Below are 25,074 nucleotides of genomic sequence, written 5' to 3'. Positions count from 1 at the left end.
TCACTCAACGGAAATACATCCCCACTGTATTAGCAGTGGTATTGCAGTGTCTGCTGGGTTGACGGTGCAGATCCAGCAGTGCCGTGAGTGTGGTTGAGGCTAAGTTGTGCCTTTCAGTTTCCTGCAGACTCTGGCTACACTGCTGGGGTTCGGTTTCTGGCTGTGCACATATTAGCCTGGTAGCACTGGGTAAGTTACTTAACCTCTCTGTGCCTCATCTGAGACACAGGAATAACAACAATATCTACCAAGGTTATTATGAGGATCAGATCGGTTAACATATAACAAAGTCTTGGAACTGTGTCTGGTATCCCAGGAGGACATTGTACAAGGAGACTTCAAAAAGTTCATGAGAAATGCATACTCTGATTAACTATGCACGGGTTTCAAAATTTTTGTACTGTAATAAATATATTTTCATTCCAATTTTCCACCAACTTTTTGAAGTACCCTCATATTCTAGTAAAATAAAAGTTTTCAGGGTTGGCATTGTGGCTTAATGAGTAAAGCCACCACCTGTAACACTGGCATCCCATATGGGTGCCGGTTCATGTCCTGGCTGCTCCACTTCCAATCCAGCTCTCTGCTATGGCCTGGGAAAGCAGTAGAAGATGGCCAGAGTGCTTGGGTCCCTAACACCCAGATAGACCCAATGGAGTTCCAGGCTCCTGGCTTTGGCTTGGCCCAGCCCTGGCCACTGCAGCCATTTGGGGAGTGAACCGATAAATAGAAGTTTGTCTGTCTGTCTCTCTCTCTCTGTCTCTGTGTGTGTGTGTGTGTGTGTGTGTGTGTGTGTTTCTCTGTAGCAACCTGTAAAATAAATATTTAAAATTTAAAAAATGAAGAGCTGGAGTTGTGTCACAACAGGTTAAGCCGCTACCTACAACTCCAACATCCCATATGGGCAATGGTTCAAGTCCTGGTCGCTCCACTTCTGATCCAGTTCCTTGTTAATTTGCCTGGGAAAGCAATAGATGAAGGCCCTAGCACTTGGGCCCCGAAACCCACGTGGGAGACCTGGATGGAGTTCGTCACTCCCAGCTTCAGCCTAGCCTGGACCAGCCTGGCCACTGTGGCCATTTGGGGAGTGAACCAGCAGATGCAAGATCTGTGTGTGTGTGTGTGTGTGTGTGTGTGTCCCTCTCTGTAACTCTGCCTTTCAAATAAATCTTTATCAGGCCGGTGCGGTAGTGCTCTAGGTTAATCTTCCGCCTGCGGCACCAGCGTCCCATGTGGGCGCTGGGTTCTAGTCCTGGTTGCTCCTCTTCCAGTCCAGCTCTCTGCTGTGGCCTGGGAAGGCAGTGGAGGATGGGGCCCTGCACCCGCATGGGAGACCAGGAAGAAGCTCCTGGCTCCTGGCTTTGGATCAGCATAGCTTCAGTCATGGCAGCCATTTGGGGGCTGAACCAACAGAAGGAAGACCTTTCTCTCTGTCTCTCTCTCACTGTCTGTAACTCTACCTGTAAAATAAATAAATAAAAAAAACTTTTTCAAGAAAATTTTCTTCTTTATGTACTTTATGGTTTTGTAATTATATAATCAGTGCTTATGATTTCTCTTTTTTTATTTATTTTTTTATTTACGATTTCTCTTGAGTAAGTTATTCTAAGCATGTGCGTCTCTTCTTCGTGAGTTTCCGGTTTCCAGAGGCAGGCATGAGTTGTGCCTACACATTTACTTATACACACCCGCAGAGTCATGCATGCAGGCACATACTCCCACAGCTCTTACTGTAGGCACCCGATGGATTAGGTCTCTGACACGGCTCATTTCTCCTTTATAAGAATTCCACGAGGTAAGTTCTAATCTTAACCCCATTTTGCAGATGAAGAAACTGAGGCCATATAGCGCTGAACAGCAGCGCCCAGGGCTGCCTGACTTTGAGCCCGCAGCGCTTCCCTCTGCCGTGCTGCCTGTCCTGGTGCTGCTGAGAGTGATTTCAGTGGGGTGCAGTGGCGTGGGGTCTGCCACACACTAGGGCTCCACCTTTAGCTGGGAAGGAAGGAGAAGCTGAAGTTCAAGGGAGAAGGCAGACGTGAAGAACAGAAGTGTGTGACTGTCCCCAAGGGCCACATTTGCAGCGACCCCACCTGCTAGTGCTAACCAGACCAGGGGCTGCAGCTTGGCCCGCCACAGTCACAGGGGGCTTCACCAGGGTCTTCAGGGAGTTCATGGGACAATCAAGTTAAAAGGATGTGATGTGGGGCTGTCGCTGTGGCTTAGCGGGAAAAGCCGCCGCCTGCATTGCCAGCATCCCATATGGCCACCGGTTTGAGTCCCAGCTGCTCTGATTCTGATCCAGCTCCCTGCTAATGCACCTGGGAAAGCAGCGGAAGATGGCCCAAGTGCTTGGGTCCCTGAGATCCAGAAGAAGCTCCTGGCTCCTGGCTTCAGCCTAGCCCAGCCCCAGCTGTTGCGGCCATTTAGGGAGTGAACCAGCAGGTAGAAGACCTCTCTCTCTCTTTCTCCATCTCTCCCTCTGTCTCTGTAACTCTGCCTTCCAAATAAATAAAATAAAGACAGTGGCTTACCCTGTACACCACAGCCCCAGCCCCCTGAAACAGTAAAATTTTTAAACAGAGAATTACTAAAGGTTACTGATGCCTCTCATAGTTCACCTTGTTCTCTTTAACATGTTTCTTCTTTCATTAGTAGTAGTCTTACTACAAAATAAATTCACTTTTCTTTGTGCAGACCCAAAGGAGAGGAGAAGAGTCCAAGCCCTCCTTGTAAGAACAGGGCTGTAACGGGGCAGTAGTAGGGGTGCTGCCCCCACCGGGTCAGGTCTCAGAACGCGACAAGGAGAGACTGCGCACGGGTGCCATCCTGGCCGGGTCAGGTCTCAACGCACGGAGCAGAGCACTGAGGTTATAAATGTAAAATAAACACAAGCAAGAAACAGACACGCTCTTCCTGAGCTGCCACCGGGCATTCATCTAACAACACAGCTGGCTCTTCTTTTCCTGAAATTTTATTAATTTATTTGAAAGAGTTACAGAAAGAAATAAGAGAGAGAGAGAGAAAGAGAGAGGAAGGAAGAAGAAAAAAAAAAAAGAAGAGGGGTAGGGGAGGCGAGGCAAGGTCTTCCATCCGCTCGTTCACTCCCCAAATGACCGCAATGGCTGGAACTGAGCCAGGCTGAAGCCAGGAGCCAGGAGTTCCATCTGGGTCTCCCACGTGGGTGCAGGGGCCCAAGCACTGCTTTCCTGGGCCAACAGCAAGGAGCTGGATCGGAAACCATATAGGCACTCACACGGGATGCTGGCACAGAAGCCAGCTGGCCCTTGAAGGCTGCCCAGGGCAAAAGGGAGGGCCACGCAGCCGTGGGGACATTGCTACGCCTTCTCCGCTTTGCACTAAAACGTGAGTCCTCACTGCATTCTAGGACGTATTTATATAGAAATAATTTTATATAAAACAGAAACTAAAAAAAAAAGACTTTATTTTTCCCTTGCAAAATGAATTACCATAAACTAATCCAAGGGCAAGTAGACATGTATGTAGCCCAGATCACAAAGAAAGACTTAGCGGACAGCAGAGCACTCCAAATCGGTGAGAGGCAGGCAGAGCCGTGGGATGCTGGCCAAGGAGATCCGTCCATTGACAGGAAAGAACAGTGGGCACGGAGACACGGCCATGCTCGGGCTCCCAGCGAAGGGAACCCTCTGGGTGGAATCAGGTAAGTTGGTGGAAAGTGTCAGACGTCTCACTTGCCCAGTGCTGTCCCAGGCCGGTGACATGAGGCCAGCATGGGGAACCGGATGCAGCTCTGACTTGGTGTGACACAGGTGAGGAAGGGGATGCCGCTGGCTGGCAGGAAGGAGGGCTGCGGGTGCAGGAGAACTCGGGTCTGGGGTCTCTGAGCGCACTTCCTTTCCCCTGCATCATTGAGCTCTCCCGCCTCTTCCCTTCTCCACGCACTGCCACGGGCCGAGTGTTTCTCTGGCGGGCACTTGCTCAGCACACGTGCGCACAGCAGCCCCACAAGAAAGCCACTCCAAGTCCAGGAGTCTGCCCAAGGCCACGTGGCGGGTCAGCGGCTACACGGACTCAACCCAGAGGGCGCTTCTTTGAAAGTCTGGTTTTTCAAACCCCGGCTTTTGTCCATCAGCGGACAGTGGTTCTTTGACCTTTGAGCTGCTTTCTCGTTCTTTGGCTTGAACAGCAACGTTCTCCAATTCTGGAGTAGCGCAGGAAACACTGACTTGTCGATCTTCCCAAACTCCTGGGGCAGAGCCATCTTGCCTTTCACCGGCACACTCAGCGCTTCGTTCCTTAGGCAATTGTGTCAGTCAGAGTCAAGTCAGGAGGTAGAAACCATGCCCGTTATCGGATCAGAAAAATTAGCTCACGAATTGTGAAGCAGATATCTGTCTGTTCACCAGGTAAAAGGCTGCTGAGGGTGCACCGAAGAAAGCGGCAGCACCCGAGGGTGGGGAAGGCAGGGAACAGGCTGGGGGCATTGACACCCAGGTGCCTGGAGCGCAGGTGCTTGGTGCGGGGGTTAAGATGCCACTTGGAGGGGTAAGGGGTGGGGGTGGGCAGCGCTGTGGCATAGGAAGTTACGCCTCTGCCTGCGGCACTGGCATCCCATATGAGTGCCAGTTCATGTCCCGGCTGTTCCACTTCCCATCCAGCTCGCTGCTATGGCCTGGGAAAGCAGTAGAAGATGGCCCAAATCCTTGGGCCCCTGCGCCCATGTGGGAGACCGGGAAGGAGCTTCTGGCTCCTGGCTTCACATTGGTCCAGCTCTAGCCGTTGTTGCCATTTGGGGAGAAAACCAGCAGATGGAAGACCTCTCTCTCTGTCTCTCTCTCTCTCCCTGTCTGTAACTCTACTTCTCCACAAAAAAAAAAAAAAAAAAAAAAAAAAAAAAAAACCTGCCACTTGGAATGCTCTCATCCCATATCAGAGTACCCACCCCGGCTCCAGCTGTTGTGGTTACTTGGGGAGTGAACCAGCAGATGGTTCACTCTCTCATTGTCTCCCTGTCTCTCTCACCCTGTCACTCTAACCTTCAAATAAATAAAATTTTAAAGGGGGGGAGGACAGTGGCAGATTTGGCCGTGGTAAGGGAGGGGGCAGAGCAGAGCTGTGTAAACCCTGTGGGAGGGGCGGGAAGGCTCCATGGTGACCAGGAGAAGGCAAGACGGCTCTGTGCGGTGAGATCCGCGCAGAGGAAACCACCTCGGGAGTCATCCCCCGGCCTGCACTCGGTCCCAAGCAAGACCAGGAGGGGCAGCTGATGGCCAGAGCCTGCGTGCTTCCTCAGAGGCCAAGGTCGCCCCCTGCACTCAGGTCTTTTGGGTAAACACACACACAACCGCAGAGAAAACACACATCGGAGACCTAGGGTGAGAACGTCGTTGTTTATTCATAAGTGGGAATTATCCACCGAGAATCGCAGGATGTTTGGGAAATCAAACAGCACAAGGAGAAGCTGAAATTAGTGGGCTGAAGCAGGAACGGCCAGATAACGCGGACGAGACGAGGGGGAATTAGATTTCTTCCGGTTCTGTGTATGCTTGGCGTTTTCAGAATGCGAGTGAAGGAACATGTGACGGGGCACACGCTAGGCGCTGGGCACACACAGGTGAACGAGAGAGCCCCTCCCCGCACAGAGGACTCGGCCAAGGAAGGAAAGCACAGGCGTGGTGGAGGAAGGAGTGAGTACAGCATTTCACAGCGTTAGGGCAAGTCCAAGGTGGGTTAAACTGAACAAAGTTGATCAGAGCCAGAAAAGGCTTCTAGAACCGGGCCAAAGTTGGTTGACGATGCCCACCCCCCCAGGCCCCCAGCCCCCACATGTACGGGTTCTCATTTACAGCCAGAGAAAAGGCCGTGACACACAGCAGCAACCGGACAGGTGCAGCTACACTTGCCTAAGACGGCCATGGCCGGATCGGGTGGCAGCCTGTGATTGGCTGAAGCTTGACGGCTGTGATTGGCCCAAACTCAGTTGCTTGGTTACAGGGATGTGCTCCTGGAGTTGGTTATAATTTGTTTACACATCTGGTGTCCAGTTCACTGTGTACTGCTGCAGCTCTGGGCCGCACTCTATCACCCAAATATGGAGACAGGTTTAGGTCCAATTTAACTCAGTTTAACGATAGGAAGAGAGAAAACTAAGAAAGGGAGATGGAAGCCTGTGGGATTAAGGGGGAGCAGGTACCCCTAGACGTGACAGAGGGCAAGGCAGTGCATCTTGGCCAGAGCTTGGGCCTGTCCTGACCCAGTGCCCGAGGAGCACCACAAAAAGGGGAGCTCGGGCCGGTGCTGTGGCACAGCGGGTAAAGCCGCTGCCTGCAGTACCAGTATCTCATATGGGCGCTGGTTTGAGACCCGGCTGCTCCACTTCTGATCCAGCTCTCTGCTATGGCCTGGGAAAGCAGTAGAAGATGGCCCAAGTCCTTGGGGACCCCTGCACCCACATGGGAGACCTGGCTTCTGATCAGCCCAGCTCCAGCTGTTGCAGCCATTCGGGGAATGAACCAGAAGATGGAAGACCTCCTCTCTCTCTCTCTCTCTCTCTCTGCCTCTCTGAAACTCTGCCTTTGAAATAAATAATTAAATCATTAAAAAAAGAAGTAAATACAGATCAATGCCTGATACATAGTAAGGCTGTGGAAATATCAGCTTTTGTGGTTCATTCTCTTTTTTTTTTTTTTAAGATTTTATGTATTTATTTGAGAGGTAGAGTTACAGAGAGAGGGAGAGGCAGAGGGAGGTCTTTCCATCTGCTGGTTTGTTCCCCGAATGGCCCCAGTGGCCAGGGTTCGTCCAATTTAAAGCCAGGAGCCAGGAGCTTCCTCCAGGTCTCCCATGTGGGTGCAGGGACCCAAGGACTTGGGCCATCTCACACTGCTTTCTCAGGCCATAGCAGAGAGCTGAATTGGAAAAGGAGCAGCCAAAACTCGAATCAGCCCCCATATCAGATGCTGGCATTGCAGGAGGAGGCTTAGCCTTCTACACCAGAGCATCGGTCCCAGCTCTTTTTCTTTAAGCCCAAGACCTTGGTGTCTGGACTTTAGCTTCTGCACTTCGTTTGGATCTTAAGGCTATACTTTGGTCACTTTAGGGAGGGAGGGGGGATTACTGCTCCAAAGACACCGATCCTGATAAGGAGATAAACTCCTGGCCAGGTAGGCAGGGACCAGGGGCACCAGGCCTGGTGATGAGTCTTGGAGGACCTGGGAAAAGTCAGGCAGCTGGTCTCTGTGGGGGACACGGAGGTCGTGTGCTGGTCACTGTAATCAAGGTTTTCTGCGCTGTTGTAAGTGATCTGGGTACCAGGAATTTTATGCATCTTGAGGGAAATGTTCATGTGTTTTCTGTTGTCTCTGTTGGGTCTCGATTTGAACGTTCACTCAGCTGGCCAATCAAAACCGTCCCTCTCCCGGCCCAATCAGGAGAAAACCCCCCTTTTCAGCCTGCAAAGACCCTTTCTCAGAGACACACACACACACACACACACACACCCCGGCACAGCTGGGTGTTTTTTTCTGTGGTTTTTGCTTTCTCTGCTTTCTTTCAATAAGCTATGTCTGCTTTCCCACACTTCCTTGTCTGTGCTCCTCATTCTTCGTGGATGAGAGACACGGACTCGCGGAGAAAAGGAATTGTGCTAACTGCAGACTCCTACGACAATCTCACCCACTCGTTTACCTTCAGCTCTGGTCTTGGGGCAGCTTTCTGAAGACTGCTCCCGTGGAGACATGGCCTCTGAGATTGCGAAGCAGTCTTAGCCCAGCTGCACAGCCCAGCCTTCTGGTTGCCAAGGTGTGCAAGTCCTTTCACAAAGTGGCTTTCACTCTGCTCCACGCTCGCCCTTGGCTTCGGGACCTTGGGCTGGAACTCTGCAGAGTGTCTTTCTGCTTTGCCAGCTGTTCCCTGTTAAGGAACTGAGAGGGGAAACTAAGGCTGGGGAAGGAGGAAGAGACTTGCTATTTCCTCTCTCTACATCCTGTTTCCTCTTTCACACCTCGCACATCATCGCTTCTCCCTCCAGCACAGAAGCAGCTAAAGCTAGTTTTGCATTTCCTTCCAATTCCTGCACAATCAGCTTCATGCACCCACCGTCCCCTGAGACATCAGCGTGCCCTCCCCAGAGGTGCAAGACCCAGATCCATGGGGCTCTTCCTCCTAACTTTTTATTTTTTGTTTTTTTTTTTTAAATTTTTTATTATTTATTTGAAAGTCAGAGTTATACAGAGAGAGGAAAGTAGAGACAGAGAGAGAGAGAGGTCTTCCATCCGCTGGTTCACTCCCCAACTGGCTACAACGGCCTGAGCTGCGCTGATCTGCAGGAGCCCAAACACTTGGGCCATCTTCTACTGCTTTCCTAGGCCATAGCAGAGAGCTGGATCAGAAGCAGAGCAAGCTGGGACTTGAAATAGGATGCCGGCACTGCAGTCGGCAGCTTTACCTGCTATACCACAGCACCGGCCCCTCTTCCTCCTACCTTTTAAAAAGAATCCTTATTGATATAATTCATATATTACACAATTCACTCATTTGTAGTATCCAGATAAGTGGTTTCTAGTATAGTCACAAATATAAGCAACCATCACACAGTCTATTTTAGAACGTTTTTATCATCTAAAATAAAAATCCAAATAGAAAATAATGTTGGTGATAATGTGGAGAAACTGGAACCTTTTTGCACTGCTGTGGGAATGTGAAGTGGTGCAATCACTATGGAATACGGAATAGAGATTCTCAAAATTTAAAATCGGAATTACCACATGACCCAGCAATTCTACTACAAAAAGAAAAAACCTGAAAACAGGATCACACACAGATATTTGTCCACTCCCATTCATAGCAGCATTATTCACAATAGTCAGAGGATAGAAGCCTCCCAACTGCCCATCAAATGGCTAAATTAATTTTTAAAATGTGGCAGGTGGATACAAGGGCTATTGTTATTTAGCCTTTTTAGGAAGGGAATTCTGACACGTATCACACCATAGATGAATCTTGCAGACTTTCAGCTCTGCGAAATAAGCCAGTCACAAGAAGAGAAATATCGTATGATTCCACCTAACACTCCTTTGAGGTGCCTAGAATATTAAAGCTATAAAGACAGAAAGTAGAATGGTGTCTACCAGGGCCTGGGCGGGGAGGAAATGGGGGTTAATGTCTAACGGGCACAGAGTTTCCGTTTTGTAAGATGAGAAAAGTTCTGAAGATGGATGGTGGTGAGGCTGCTCAGCAGTGCCAATGGCCTCAGTGTCCCTGAAATGTCCAGTTCGATGTGGCTAAAGTAGGGTGGGGAGGGGGTGAGCCAAGCAGATGCTCCTGCTCCAAATCAGAGCACCCACATTCAAGTCCCTGCTCCAGCTCCCTGCCGATGCAAACCCTGGGAGGCAGCAGGTGATGGCTCAAGGACTTGGCTTCCGGCCACCGACCTGGGAGACTCAGACTGGATTCCCACCTCCCCTTCTGCAGCCCAAGCACTCCCAGCCGTTCTTTTTATTAAGCGCTTGGTGTTCAAGTCACTGCTGTGATTTCTGCCTCCTGACCGCACCCTGTTACTCAAGACAATGCAGACCGACTGGAGTCCCCGGGCTGTTCATGCAGCTGCCCCTTCCTGGGTCACCTGGCTCCCAGGTGCCTCACCCACCTGCAGCTCACTGCATCAGGAGGTAACTGTCTCCTCCCCTGGGCAGGCAAGGACTGAAACTTTTAAAAAATTTTATTTATTTATTTATTTATTTGAAAGGCAGAGTGTCGGTGGTGGGGGCTGGTAGGGTCACTCCCCCAGACAGCCATAAACTGCCAGGACTGAGCCAGGCTAAAGCCAGAAGTGAGGCACTCCATCCTGGTTTCGCACGTGGGTGGCGGGGTCCCAAGCACTTGGGCCGTCTTCCTCTGTCTTCCCAATGCATCAGCAGGAAGCTGGATCGGAAACAGAGCAGCTGACACGCGGACAAACACTCTGGTATGGGATGCCAGCTCATAAGCAGAGGCCTCCCTCCTGCGCCACAGTGTTGGCACCAAGGACGCCAGCATTTGAAGAGCAGCTCCTTCCGGTGTGGAGCTGTCGCAGACAACCCACTGTAGTCACCTCTTTCCAATTCAAAACACAGCAGGAGGAAAACACACCCAGCGCCCGCCCGAGCTCAGAGCAGCCTGAGAGAAGGAGTTCCATGCCCAGACCTCAGAATGATGCAGGAGAGCTATTTAAAAGGCACGTTTCTTTTTAATAAACATTTAATGGCTACTGGTTGCTTGCCCTTTTACTAAGATTTTATGGTTTTCCAGAAGCTGTCGGAAACTGTGCACTTGAACTTTGAGACCAACTTACGAGGGGGGTACTGCTCTTATTTCTGCTGAGCTGAGGGGAACTCAGCTTAAAGAATGTGAGCTTGGCTCAAGGTCGGACACACAGGGTGTGAGCATGCACTGTCTGAAGACTTGGGCACAAACTCACAGCGCCGGGAGGACGCGTGGCTTGCTCTCTCAGCCACTGCTGAGCTTGGGGGTGGGCAAAGCGGACAGAGCAGGGAAGATGGACTATAAACTGGTAAAACTTTTCTGATAAATATTTGGATATTTGGATATATGTAGGTCTTGACATTCCCTCCCAGATAGTAAAACTCAAAGTTGGGACAGGAGTTTAGCCTGGTAGATATGACACCCATGTCCCACAGCAGATACCTGGGTTCAATACCTGGCCCCAGCCCCAACTCCAGCTTCCTGCTAGTGCAGACCCTGGGGAGCAGCAGGGATGGCTCAAGGAAATGGGTCGAGTAATTGAGTTCCTGCAGCTCACATGGGAGACCAGGATGGAGTTCTAGGCTCCTGACTTCAGCCTGGCCCAGCCCCAGTCATGGGCATTTGGGCAGCGAACTGGAAAATGGAAGCTCTCTGTTTCTCTTTCTGTCTGTCTCTCTCATTCTCTTCTTTTTTGGCCTCTTAAATAAATAATTTGTTAAAATACAATTATCAGGCTGGCGCCGCAGTTCACTTGACTAATCCCCCGCCTGTGGCGCCGGCACCCCGGGTTCTAGTCCTGGTTGGGGTGCCGGATTCTGTCCCGGTTGCCCCTCTTCCAGTCCAGCTCTCTGCTGTGGCCAGGGAGTGCAGTGGAGGATGGCCCAAGTGCTTGGGCCCTGCACCCGCATGGAAGACCAGGAGAAGCACCTGGCTCCTGGCTTCGGATCGGCGCAGCGCACCGGCCGTAGCGGCCATTTGTGGGTGAACCAACGGAAGGAAGACCTTTCTCTCTGTCTCTTTCTTTCACTGTCTAACTCTGTCTGTCAAAAAAAATACAATTATCAGGGCTGGTACTGTGGCGTAGTAGGTTGCGCCACCATCTGAAGGGCCGGCATCCCATATAGGCGCTGGTTCATGCCCTGGTTACTCGTCTTCTGATCCATCTCTCTGCTTGTGGCCTAGGGAGGCAGTGGAAGAAGCTCCTGGCTCCTGGCTTCAGATCAGCCCAGCTCTGGCCATTGTGCCATTTGGAGAATGAACTAGCAGATGTAAGACCTCTCTCTGTGTGTCTTTCCCTCTCTCTCTCTCTCGTAACTCCACACTCAAATAAATAAATAAATATTTTTAAATGCAATTATTGAGGCAATAAATATTTTTAAGAAATACTACATTAACAAAGCAGTTTCTTTTCTTGTTTTTTTAACTTTTATTTAATAAATATAAATTTCCAAAGTACAACTTTTGAATTACAGTGGCTTCCCCCCCATAACCTCCCTCCCACCTGCAACCTTCCCATCTCCCACTCCCTCTCCCATCCCATTCTTCATCACGATTCATTTTCAATTATCTTTATATACAAAAGTTCAACTTAGCATATACTAAGTAAAGATTTCAACAGATTGCACCCACACAGACACGCAAAGTATAGAGTACTGTTTGGGTAGTAGTTTTACCGTTAATTTGAATAGTACAACACATTAAGGACAGAAGTCCTACATGGGGAGCAGATGCACAGTGACTCCCATTGTTGATTTAACAATTGACACTCTTATTTATGACATCAGTAATCACCCGAGGCTCTTGTCATGAGCTGCGAAGGCTATGAAAGCCTCTTGAGTTCACCAACTCCGATCTTGTGTAAACAAGGCCATATTCAAAATGGAAGTTCTCTCCTCCCTTCAGAGAAAGGTACTGCCTTTTTTGATGCCCCATTCTTCCCGCTGGGCTCTCACTCACAGAGTTTTTTTTTGTTTGTTTGTTTGTTTGTTTGTTTTTGCCACAGTGTCTTGGCTTTCCATGCCTGTGAAACTCTCATGGGCTTTTTAGCTAGATCCAAATGCCTTAAGGGCTGATTCTGAGGCCAGAGTGCTGTTTAGGGCATTTGCCATTCTATGAGTCTGCTACGTATCCTGCTTCCCATGTTGGATCCTTCTCTCCTTTTTAATTCTATCAATTATTATTTGCAGACACTGGTCTTATTTATGTAATCCCTTTGACACTTAATCCTATCTTTTTGATCAATTATGAACTTAAACTGATCACTTTTGTGGGGAGCAACTCAGACTATACTAAGTTACTGGAATTAAGACTTATTCTATGCATCTGCTCTCCCACAATATGGCGCTGGGAGAGGAGAAAACAGCTTCTACGCAGCTGCCTCTTGCCAACTTGAGTGATGACCTCCAGGAGCTGATCCTGCTCCTGATTGGAGGAGAGCAGCGTACTCGGCGTGTGGGCAGCCGAGTTGGGATTGGCGGAAGAGGACTATAAAGGAGGAGAGAGACAACATGCACCAGGAACATCTAAGGGGAACATCTATCTGAAGGAACACCTGTGCAGCCCCCGAGAGAGCCGGCTGGCGGTGTGCCGCTCCCCTGCGGAAGTGGGGAAAGTGGCCAGGGGGAACCGCCCTTCCACGGAGGTGGAAGGGACAGTAGCCAACCCGGGAAGAACCAGCAGCAAACCCGGGGAGGGCCGAGCAGACGAAAGAACAGCGCAGGGTCCTGTGTCGTTCCTCCACGAAGAGGGGGACGACATAATGGTGCCGTGACTCGGATATGAAGCCTAGGCAGGGTTTAGTGTCGTTCCTCCACGAAGAGGGGGAGCGACAACTTTAACAAGTAAGATGGCATTGGTACATGCCATCTTGATGGGATTGAATTGGAATCCCCTGGCACGTTTCTAGCTCTACCATTGGGGTAAGTCCGAGAGAGCATGTGTCAAACTGTACATCTCTTCCTTCTCTTATTCCCACTCTTATATTTAACTGGCATCACTTTTCAGTTAAATTTAAATGACTAAGAATAATTGTGTGTTAATTAAAGAGTTCAACCAATGGTATTAAGTAGAACAAAAAATACTAAAAGGAATAAAATAGTAAGTTATTCCTCGACAGTCAGGACAAGGGCTGATCAAGACACTGTTTCTCATAGTGTCCATTTCACTTCAACAGGTTTCCTTCTAGGTGCTCAGTTTGTTGTCACTGATCAGGGAGAACATATGTTTGTCCCTTTGGGACTGGCTTATTTCACTCAGCAGTTTCTATTCACAGTTAGATCCATGAAATGGAGCAATCAATCTAGAAATATATATCACTGTTTTTACATATACCAAATTGTATATATATCAACCAGTGGGTAAAACAGATTCTTTACTAATTAACATTAGAACCACTGGAAAGATAATTTAAGTTTGAGTCTTACCTCATGTTTCCATGCTAAATCAATCTCAAGTGAATTGAGCAAATGTAAAAAATAGAAATCATCAAAAAAGAAAAGCAAAGTTGTCATTAATTAGAGTCAGCAAGCAAAGAGATCATAAAATATCAATACATTTATTTACAAACGCAAAATTGTAAATGTCTGTGGATCAAAAAAAAAAAGAAAAGACTGCAAAAGGAAAGTCACAGAGATTTTTCAACAATATAATCACAGTGTTTTTGTCTGCAAAGTATAGGTTGCTTTAGAATCAATTAAACGATGCTAACAGTGCAATAGAAGAATAGACAGAGAACTTGGGCTGTTCTCAAAGAAATACACGGGGGAAACGTTCGTCCACCCAGCGATCAAGATGCATCTCCCCCGTGAAGCGGGAAAAGCCCTTCAGACTGAAAGCCGTCCTGAACATGACTTGGGCTGTGCTGAGATGTAGACTGAGGATGCGGTTTGTACAGCCTCTCTGAAATGCATTTTATTATTTTCTTATAAAAGTTTTTAAGATGTTCATGTCCTTTTTGCTAAGAACACCTTCTGGGAATCTATGCTAAGGAAGTAATCAAACATGCAACGACATATTTGTGGATAAAGACATTCGTTACATGGTTAATTATAGAAGAGGAAATTTGAAGGAAACCTTGATTCCCACAAAAAAGGAGTGGTCAGACAAATAAGAGAACACGCAGAGCAGTGTGATGTAGCCATTGAGAAACATCTTTTTAAATTGTGCTTGAAACACATGGAAGTGCTTGCGACATAAAGTAAAGCAAAATGGATGGGAGATGCAAATGGAGCCGTCCCAGTGACATCCCTAATCTCGTGGAAACTACTGACAGGAAATACTGTAAGGCATAGGTAACGAGGGGGCTATGTTCTGAGGATTCACCCCCAGGTGATTGCCTTGTCATGTGCACGCCGTAGCGTGCTCCTGCACACACTTGGCCGGTATAACCGACTGCACACCTAAGCTCTATCATACGGATCACCGTAAATAAAATCTGTCGTGAAACATCATTCGCATTACAGGCTAGAAAAAAAGGGGCAAAGGGCACCTCTGCCAGCAAATCAGCTCCCTCCCAACTGCGTAAAAATAAAATCTCACTTTGAAATGACTGCCAGGCAACTCATGTTTACTGAGCTTCTGTAACGTGCCTGGCACTTTATCAGACAACTCTGCAAGGCAGGCTTCATCTGTCCCATTTAACAGATGGGAATGCAGCTTTGGTGGCTTACAGAACTTGCTCAAAGATCGCACAACCATGACCCCTAAAGCCCAAGCCCTTCCCTCTGTATTTTGCTGTCTTCCTACAAACAACTCAAACACCAAGTGGGAAGAAAGTTCTTTAGACTTGTCATCAGCTGTATTTAAAGACGAGCCTCGGTTTGCTATGTCAAGTGCATTGATGCTATGCAGTCAATGAAAGGAGCCGAGGAAAAGTCTGCAAAGGAGCTACTTGATCTGCTTTGTGCACTGCTCTGTTTCCCATGCCTAGAGCAATGTTTGGTGAATAGGAGACATCCAATAAATATGTGTTGAATGTAGACTTGCACACTAGCAGGGAGAGAATTTTCTAGAACTCTCCAGTGTCCCCTTGTGTCCCTTTCCAGTCAATCTCCACCCCCGGAAACAGCCACTGATCTGGCTCTCACCAGAGAGTAGCCTCAGCTCTTCCTGAACCTCATACAGATGGAGTCACACTTTCACATTGCTGTTGACTGGTTGGTTTAGCTCAGTGAAAATCCTTGAAGATCTTTTTCTGTCATGGTGTGTAGCCATACTTTGTTCTTCTTTGTTTCTGTGTAGTATTTCATTGCTTGAATAGTCCAGCATTTTATCCATCCTTCCCTTGTCAACAATGGAGATGTTTCCAGTTTGGGGATACTAAGAACAAAGATGTTGAGAGCATTCTTAAACTCCCCGCCATGCCTGCTGTGTCATTTTTGGCGCCATTGGCCTAGGTTTCTCTTGGAGTCGAATTTCTGGGTCATAGGATCCCTTTAGCTTGATAAAGTGGCAAAGGGTTTCCAAAAACAGCTGCACCCTTTTCCCTCCCAGGAGCAATATGTGAGTGCGAGATGGGGATCTTTGACCTCGTAGCACAGCCCTAACAAACCCAACAAGGACTTTTCAGAGTAGCGACTGTGAACTCTACTCAAGTAAGAAAATCTGAAATGAAACTGCACGTCTGGAAATTCTCCTGGGAGAGAAGAGAGGTGCTCCTGGTGGTGTGCAGCAGCATCTGACCCGTTCTACTGAGTTTTCCAGGACACCACTGTCCTTATCAAACTCGGCACTGGTTTCAACGGAGCGAGCTGCAAGAGATCCGTTTCTTTCTCTGTAACTCAAACCCCACAGTGATAAGGAAAGGGAAAGAGCACTGGAAATGGGACACCATGTCAAGTTCATTCATGACAAGCACGTGTTATGAATGAGTTACACACTCATTCATTGTGCCCAGCAACTGGCTGGACAGAACAGGGAGGAAGAGATGCCGAAGATTCCACTCTTGCTCTCGAGCTGCTCGCCATCTATTTGATGGCTGCCAGATGGCAGCTCTTCCCCTGCCTGCCACGCAAGGATGGGTGTGGTTCTGGATTCTGCCCTTCGCCCCCTTGTGTTCTAGTCCACGCACTCTTCTGGAGTATCTCATTCCAGCTCAGGATTTCAACTAGCCACCATGTCTCCCTCCGTAATCTCTACACCTGGTCTGAGCTCACACCCTCTACTCTCATCTATTGCTCATAGTTTGCCTTTGAAATACAGACAAAATCTTACTTATTGGAGCCAGCACTGTGGCATAGCAGGTAAAGCTGCTGCCTGCAGTGCCGGCATCCCATATGGGCGCCAGTTCGAGTCCTGGCTGCTCCACTTCTGATCCAGCTCTCTGCTATGGCCTGGGAAAGCAGTAGAAGATGACCCAAGTCCTTGGGCCCCTGCACCCACGTGGGAGGCCTGGAAGAAGCTCCTGGCTCCCAGCTTCAGATCAGCCCAGCTCCGGCAGTTGTGGCCATCTGGGGAGTGAACCAGTGGATGGAAGACCTCTTTTTCTCTCTCTATCTCTCTGCCTCTGCCTCTCTGTAACTCTTTCAAATAAATAAATAAATCTTTTTTAAAAATCCTACTATTTCTCAACACTTCCACCTTCATGACCCTGTCCAACTTAAAGTCATCTCTGGTCTGCATTATTGTAATTTAAAAAAACCATAGGCACAATCCTCCGGCTTTTGCTGCTCCTTTTGTTGTTGTTGTTGTTAAGATTTATTTTTTATGTATTTGGAAGGCAGAGTTACAAAGAGAGAGGAAGAGCGAAATCTTTCAGCTGCTGGTTCACTCCCCAAATGGCTGCAATGACCACGTAGGGACCCAAGCACTTGGGCCATCTTCTACTGCTTTTCCAGGCACATTAGCACAGAGCTGGATTGGGAGTGGCGCCTCAGGACTTGAACCCGTGGCTCTATGTGATGCCCTGCTCTGCAGGCAGGCGGTGGCTTTACCGGGTAGACCACCACGTGCCCCAACAATCTTTCCTGCCACGTTCCTGTTTCCCTCTCCTTGAGCCAAGGGAAGATACACCAGCCCCCTACAAAGCTGGGCTCCGGCGCTTTATTGCAGCAGTAATAATAATACCTGCCTGGGTGAGCCAAGCCCTACCCCCTTAACTTGGCACAGCTCACCCTATAGCGAATGACAGTTTCCTAGGGCTTCTAAGGCTATCAAGCAAGACGGCACGAAAGTGTTGTATAAATCAAAGAGAAAGCATTGAAACAAATATTAATATTTACATAAGGGAGCAGCTGGGAGGAGTGGCAGGGCGGCATCCCCAGCAGGTGCACCTGTGCTGCCTCCCGGCTCGGGCCCCTGGGCCCGGGTGCCGCTCCTCATCTACGAAGCGGGGACAGTGATATCCGGCACGCGGGTCACTGCGAGGGGAACTGAGGTAAAGCTCCCGAAGGCACTGGCCCTGAGGCGACGTTCACGGCATCCCCATTAACCATTTCTGTGACTGCCATGCAAAAAAGAGAGATCAACTATTTCTGGGGACAGGGGAAAACGGCGCGGCCACCTAAGGCCCCACCCGCCACGCGTGGGGAGCGAGACCCCCTGAGCAGCCGGCGGAGCGCGCGCGGCCAGACCCCGCCCCCGCCCCCTCCTCCGGCCCCTCCCCCGGCCCGGCGCCCTGGTCCCCGGCGCCTGCGCCGCGCGCGCTCCGCCGGGGTGGCGGGCGGGGCGAGCGGGGGCGCGCGCGGGCCGGGAGCGCGCGCGACGCCTGCAGCCCGGCTCGGCCCCGGACGCCGCTCGTGTCCGCGCTGAGGCGGCTGCTGCGGGCGGCGTCGAGGGCGCGGCGCCGAAGCTGGGGGCGGCCGGCGGCTCGCGGCTCTGCCCTCCGCCCGGTCCCCGTCGGCCCCCGTCGGGCCGCTGCTTCCTCCCAGCGCCCCGGCGGCCAGGCGCTTCAGGTGAGTCTCCCGCCCGGGTGGGGCTGACGCCCGGCCTCTCGGAGCGCGTTTACAGCCGGCTTCGGGCGCAAAGTTAAAGAATAAATAAGGAAGGAAACGAGTGAGCAGGGACCCCGCGGGGTGGGGCCGCGGCGACCCTGCTGAGGGCCCCCCGCGGGCTCGCCCGCGCGCCGTCTCCCTTCCGGCAGCCTCGGGGGTGGCGTCCCGGAAAACAAAGAGGGGGCAGAACGTCTTTTCCCTCCCTCAGCTGCGGGGTTCGTCCCGACGCCGCATTCTGCGACCCCGCAGGCCCAGCCCTCGCTGAAGGCGGGCCGCGGGCGGAGGGTGAAGACCCCCGCGCCGCTCCCCGCCCCGCTCCCGCCGCCACCTGCTCAGGTGCCGCCGCCGCGGGCCGGGCCCGGAGCTTGCTGGGTCCCAGGTTCCGTGCGGGATCCAAGCATCTCTGTTGGAGCAGTTAGGATTGCGTTTCGGATGCAAACCGGGACGGTGCAACGCAGCCTTTTAGTGCGGTGCCCGCAGCCAAGGGGGCGCGCTCCCCCTCACTGTAAGCTACCAGGGCCGCCAGGTGCACCCCAACTTTTCATAGAAGCCCCGAGAAGCAGCAGATGGACCTGTGGCTCTGATTCCATCCGACTTAAACTATCTTAAGACCGTTTCGGTAGCTTTGGTGAGGAAACCGAACACCGTGCTCAGGACCCAGACGGCCGTGCGGCACGCACAACCTCGCTCTTTTTAGGTGGAGATTTTTGTGTTGGGCCCTGACATGGGCTTTCTATGCCCAAAGACAGAAGCGTGAGCCTTGTCGTGGGCTTGACATTTTACTGCTTTCTTAGCTCGGGAAGAGCTCCCAGTATTTTTAGGGGGAAATGAGTTTTTTTGTTTGTTTTTTGTTTTTAACCTGCTGTTGAAATGGAAAGCTTTGGAACCGGTGAACACTAGGGTAACAAATGAGAAGCAATCCTGCATGGTGTTCGAGTTGTTGGTCGGAAGAACTAAGCAAAATATCAGGAAAAGTAATCCCAGTGGCAACCTGCTGAGCCTGTGAAATAAGGCAGGCCCTAAAGTTCAAGACCATTTGTTCTGGAGACCCCAAAACAGCAAGAGAAACACAGAAGAGGTGGCGGTCAGACACCGGGATTGTGGAGGTGCTGGGGAAAGGGAGTGGATTACGGACTGCAAAACACAGCCTGGCGCTCTCACATCCCGGCGCCAGCCCCAGCGGCCTGTGCCGCTCCTGTGTCCCCCAGCTGGGTTTTGTTTCCCTGTTCTTTCTCTCATGCTAAGGGATGCTGTTCCTGGTGGAGCAGGAACCTCCGTAATGATAACAAGAGCAGTTCTGGGTTTCCTAAGGCACAGGTTATTGAAACTGGAAAAATCCAGTTTTCACCTCCTTCGCTTTCCTGTTGCACCATGTTTGGCACACCAGCTTCTGAAGCATGGCAGAATTCTAGCTGCAGGCAGCGCATGAGTGGCTGGAAGGTGGGGCTTCGTGGTGGACCCTCAGAGCCAGCACGTGCACCGTCCTGAGTGGGGTTTCTGAAACGAGTCTAGAATTACGGTTTAGAAGCTCTGAAAAGCAATGTGGTCATTCAGGGCAGCTGCGAGTCTTGTTTCCCACAGACGTGCGAGGATGAACACCGAGAGGCCAGGTGACGTCCCAGGCTGTCGGCGGGGCACCTGTGGAGCTGACGTGCAGGGCTTGTCTGCACCCAGTGCTGTTCGCTGGCACTTTGAGCACAGCCGAAAATTAGAACGTGCACCTCGCTGAGGTGCCAAAACACTCACCAAATGAGAAGCATATTATTTTGGAAAATTATGTCTTTAAATCCTAGAGGAGAAGGAGTCACCTTTTCCTCATCAGACCTGAAAACGAAGCCCTCTTGGGTGGCGTGACGTTGGGCCTTGATGGATTGCTTTTGTCACGAGGCTTGTTACAGCAGAGCAGATGGTCCGCGGCTGGGGCTTTCCCACTCGTTTGATGTTTCCATCAGGAAAGACTTTGCCAGAAGCCAGCCACAGCGACCGTCGCGCTGGAGATGATGCGAAACCCTGGTGAGCACGGACCTGTGCTTGCGGAAGCTGGCGGTGTTGGTCCTGCCCTTCGTGCGGGGCCTGTCGGGGTTTCCCAGGGCAGCAGACTGAGAGCAGAGTTAGCAAGGCCTCCAGTGAGAACAGCACAGAATCCATCTGCTCTGTCGGTCTCTCCTTTGTCCTGGTGAAGGTTTCACTTTAATTTACAGCTGAGTTACCCAATAGGATCCCCTTGCCTATCTCTTTGCGTTTAAATTTAACTGTGTTGATGATGTCAGAGAATTATGAAACGGTTGATAACATTGACTTAAACTCATGAAAAATCTCATGGGTTGTAGTTGGAAGAGACGTGTCATCTGTGTACATCTCGTCGTGACGTGAAGTTCTGTGCAGCCCCTGAGAAGGCGCCAGAGCCCTTTCCCAGCTCTCCTCCTAAATCCAGACGTCTCCATCCTGGAGCCGCGTTGCTCCAGATAGCTCTGCTGCTGAGTAGTTTTGTTGGAATGATGGAACGAGCTTTTATTTTTATTGCTTAGAATTAGATCATTTGGGGTGATGTGTGTTTCTCATTTTATTGTTTTAATCTCAGTTCCAACAGTGGTTCTGGTAGTACTGGGATCCTTTCAACCCAACAGTGCATTGACTGACACAGACCATGCCTAAGCAAAATAATAATTATTGAGCTATAGGCAAACATTATTCTCAGCATTGAGCATTTATTCTCACTTAATGCTCTTAACACCTTAGTAGGTAAGGATTATTTTTATCGCCATTTTATAATTGAGGCAACAAACAGGCAGAGTCATGTACATATCACAGAGCATGACAGAGTTCAAGTCTAAAGTCTGATTACAGAGCTTGGATCTTTCTGGGTGTACTTATAAACTGTTCAGACTTGTTTGCAGTTGCCGTGGTATTTTAGCACTCTGTCCTTTTTAAGCATGTCAAATATATAAAAACTTGTAAGAGAAGATAATGTAGCAGTACTCTAATCCAGAAAGACTACTAAAATATTTTTAGACAAAAGATAAATAATTTAACAATAATCTAAAGAATTTGAAGAAGCTAGCTTATATATAGGACATTATTGGGATAACTGACGATTTGAATATAGACCACATATCAGGTAATAATATTATATCAGTATTAAACTTCCCTTTTGTTAAGTATTTCTTTACTTATTTGAAAGGCAGAGTTGCAGAGATGCAGAGAGAGAGAGAAAGAGAGAGAAGGCTTCCATCTGCTGGGTCACTCCCCAAATGGCCAGAGATGGGCCCACCCGAAGGCAGGAGTCAGGAGCTTCTTCCAGGTCTCCTTTGTGGGTGCAGGGGCCCAAGGATTTGGACCATCTTCTACTGCTTTCCCAGGCCACAGCGGAGAGCTGGATCAGAAGTGGAGCAGCCAGCACCCATATGGGATGCTGGCACTGCAGGCAGCGGCTTTAACTGCTAAGCTACAGTGCTGGCTCCAGACTTCCCATTTTTTTTTATAATTGTAGTGTGAGTTATATAAAAAAGTGATCTTGCTTTTAGACCCTGAAGTAATTTGAGAGTGAAAGGGTGTATATTCTGTCTCACCCTCAGTAGTTCAGAAGAACGCATGTGTATACAAGTATTGACTAAAAAAGCAAATGGGCGAAGTAGAAGCAGTTGGTAGCTCTGGGTAGAGAGTACTTGCTGACATTCCTCGTGCTGTTCTCTTAACTTCTACTTGAAGTTAAAAAGATACCCCAAAATCGAAGGTAGAAAACAGGAAATGAAGGTGTAATATTCTAAGAATTCTGAAGTCAGGTTAAAGATTGTGTGGTTTTTTAAGAGGCTGGAGGGAGGAACTTGAAACAAACCAGAAAATCTTGTCAAAAATTGATTGTCTCAGACTTCAGAAGCTCACCAGTCAGAGCTGCTTAACTGCCAACATCTAAAACTCCAGGCAATGTTTCCACCTTGTTAATAGGTTGTGAGGTGTAATAAAACCATCAGTGCCTTAAGAGAGACGATCCGAAGACAGCCAACTCTTAGGGTTACTGGAAGTTAAATCGGGTTGGTTGTATCCTTTCCCTGACTGAAAAAACCTTCAGTGGCACCCTGACTTTGACTGGTTTCCATGGCAGGGCTCTGTCACCCTACCTGCACCTGCGGGCCACGCCTACCTCCTGGCTTCAGGCCACACACACACACACACACACACACAGCGCTGGGGCCCCTTTGCCCTGGTCCTCTTGACTTCCTGGTTTTCCTGCTGCAGCTGCTCATCGCTGAAGTCTCACCATAACCCCCTTGGGGATCCTGTCCGTAAGCCCACGCAGAATTTGCCCATGCCTGCGTGTCAGTGGCATAATCACGATGCAGCCTGCTGCTGCTCAGCAGTCCTTATTAAACTGTGGCCTGGAGACTTTCCAGGGCCTACGGATTCAAAGGCATCCGCAGCCTGGTAGCTAGGAGCGATCTATAAACAAATACATCCTAAGTAGAAAACAGATGATCAAAGTGCTGTGAGAGCTCCAAACTCAGAGCTTGGTCTTGAGAAATGGTTATCCTGGGAGCCACCACGAGATAGCCATTCTCACCAACCCTCAAAAGGACCCCTTTCCAGGTTGGAGATTCTGGCACAATAATCCAATAAACCAGTTGTAATGGGGCCAGTGTGTTAAAGCCCTGGCCTGCAGTGCTGTCATCCCGTATGGGCGCCAGTGCAAGCCCCAGCTCCTCCACTTCCCATCCAGCTTCTTGCTAATGAGCCTGGGAAAGCAGTGGAGGATGGCCCAAGTGCTTGGGCTCCTGCACCCATGTGGGAGACCCAGAAGGAGCTCCAGACTCCTGGCTTTGTATCGGCTCTGCTCCAGCTGATGTGGCCTTTTGGGTAGTGAGCCAGTGAATGGAAGACCTTTTTCTCTGTCTCTACCTCTCTCTGTGTAACTCTGCCTTTCAAATAAACAAAATAAACCTAAAAAAAAAAAAAAGTTGTAGTACCTGTGGGCTAGCCAAATGGATATGTTTGACAGAAAGGTAGAAATGCATGTCGAGATGTAGGTGTCTGTGTTTGACAGCGTCCATAGCTCTCCAGTTTCCAGCGTGTGCAGGCAGGTTAGAGGGCAGATTAGAGGCTCCTGGGGCTTGGTGCTCTTCCCAGATCACCCGAGATTCTGTTCTGCTTCCACTTCTGCTTTGGTGACATCCTTCTCCACTTAAGAATCATCGTGTGAAGCCGGAGACAGTGTAGACATACCCATGTGCGTGGGAACCACGTGGTAGAGAGTCGTAGGTGTAGGAGTAGTTAAATGCTCCAGTGGGGATAAAACCACCGGGAAGAGTAAGGTGAGGGAGAGAGGATGGAGATGAAACCCCAGAGACTCCATTGTTCTCCAGTGGGGAAAGAGGAGCCGGGAAGGACCAAGACCCTTGGCAGGAGCTCAGAGAGGTCCCAGTGTGAGCTGCAGAGAGAGGCTGGGACCTGACATTGATTCCAACTAGTAGGAAGCCATTGCTGTCCACATTGAGGGCAGTGGCAGTTGGCAGGTGGCGGTGGAAGCCAACTCTTTGAGTTCAGAGATGACAGGAGTTGAGGAAGAGAGTGCACCAACTGTGGCTTCCTCTGGCCAGGAAGCTGGAAGGCGATGTGAAGGAGGGTCAGAGGGAGATTGAGGGTGGGAAAATCCGAATGGTGAGGCTCTCGAGACTTAGGTTTGCTGAGGAAGAGGAATGGGTGGAGGAGAACTGAATGCACAGCAGACAGCCTCCTCGGGACTGGGGCCAGCTCTGCTGAGGAGAAACCCTCGCTCAGGCAGGAGCTCCTCACTGTGGGAACCATGCCTTGTGCATCTAGTACCCGCCATGCCAAGCCATCAGCATGCGGAAAATGTTCATAAAAACGAGTAAGGATTTTCCTTTTTAGAAAATCAGTCTTGGGGCCAGCACTATGGCGCAGCAGGTTAAAGCACTGGACTGAAGCGCCAGCATCCCATATGGGCGCTGGTTCTAGTCCCAGCTGCTCCACTTCCAATTCAGCTCTCTGCTGTGGCCTGGGAAAGCAGTAGAAGATGGCCCAAGTCGTTGGGCCCCTGTACCCACGTGGGAGACCCAGAGGAAGCTCCTGGCTCCTGGCTTTGGATCAGCACAGCTTCGGCCATTGCGGCCATTGGGGAGTGAACCAGTGGATGGAAGACCTCTCCCTGTCTCTACCTATCTGTAACTCTTTCTTTCAAATAAATAAAAATAAAATCTAAAAAAAAAAAAAAAGAAAGAAAATCAGTCTTGATGTAGTAGGATAATGTAATTACCATTCTATAATGTACTCTGTATAAGCAATATATTTGTGGCCTTGGATTCTCTGAAATGGAAAAAAATTGCAAATTATTAGGTAATATCAAAGTAGTAATAATCACAGTCATTCAATTTTCTGGGCTTGGTAGGTTTTTCTTAAATCCCACGTTGGCCTCTTGTGCCCAGGCCATCCTGGGTTGGTGTGCTGTGCAGGTTGTTGGAGAAGACAGCATGGAAAGGCAGGTTCCGTTTCATTATTTAATGGGGAAGTGTTAGACCCAGGCCTTTGATTTTAAATTAGTGATTTTTTAGAAAGATTTATTATTCATTTATTTGAAAGCCAGCATTACAGAGAAGCAGAGGCAGAGAGAGAGAGAAAGAGGTCTTCCGTCCACTGGTTCACTCCCCAAATGCCTGCAGCGGCCAGAGCTGGGCTGATTTGAAGTCAGGAGGAGCCTGGAGCTTCTTCCAGGTCTTCCAGGTGGGTGCAGGGGCCCAAGGACTTGGGCCATCCTCTGTTGCTTTCTCAGGTGCATTAGCAGAGAGCTGAATCAGAAGTGAACAGCCTGGATTTGAAGTGGCGCCCATATGGGATGCCAGCACTGCAGGTGACAGCTTTACCCAGTACGCCACAGTGCCTGCCCCGTGATATTTTTTTGAGTTCTGAAAAAGGA

The 25,074-nt window shown here is 49.7% G+C and overlaps 1 protein-coding gene across 3 annotated transcripts in view; it reads left to right on the top strand.

The window, feature by feature from the left end:
• The first annotated feature begins 17,887 nt into the window (after positions 1 to 17,887).
• RCAN3 (regulator of calcineurin 3) overlaps positions 17,888 to 25,074 on the top strand; it is a 32,480-nt gene continuing 25,293 nt past the window's right edge. For 2 of the 3 annotated variants that reach the window (XM_051856682.3, XM_051856681.3), the window contains exon 1: positions 17,921 to 18,110. The gene's annotated coding sequence lies outside the window, so the exon portion shown is untranslated. Of the gene's footprint in view, positions 18,111 to 25,074 lie in introns of all 3 variants that reach the window. The other variant, XM_051856680.3, reaches the window with a different exon arrangement.

Source organism: Oryctolagus cuniculus, chromosome 7 (assembly GCF_051225735.1).
Source record: "Oryctolagus cuniculus isolate XC-2025 breed Fujian yellow rabbit chromosome 7, ASM5122573v1, whole genome shotgun sequence".
NCBI lineage: Eukaryota > Metazoa > Chordata > Mammalia > Lagomorpha > Leporidae > Oryctolagus > Oryctolagus cuniculus.
The sequence above is the reverse complement of the archived record's forward strand: the minus strand, read 5'-3'. Positions and strand labels throughout refer to the sequence as shown.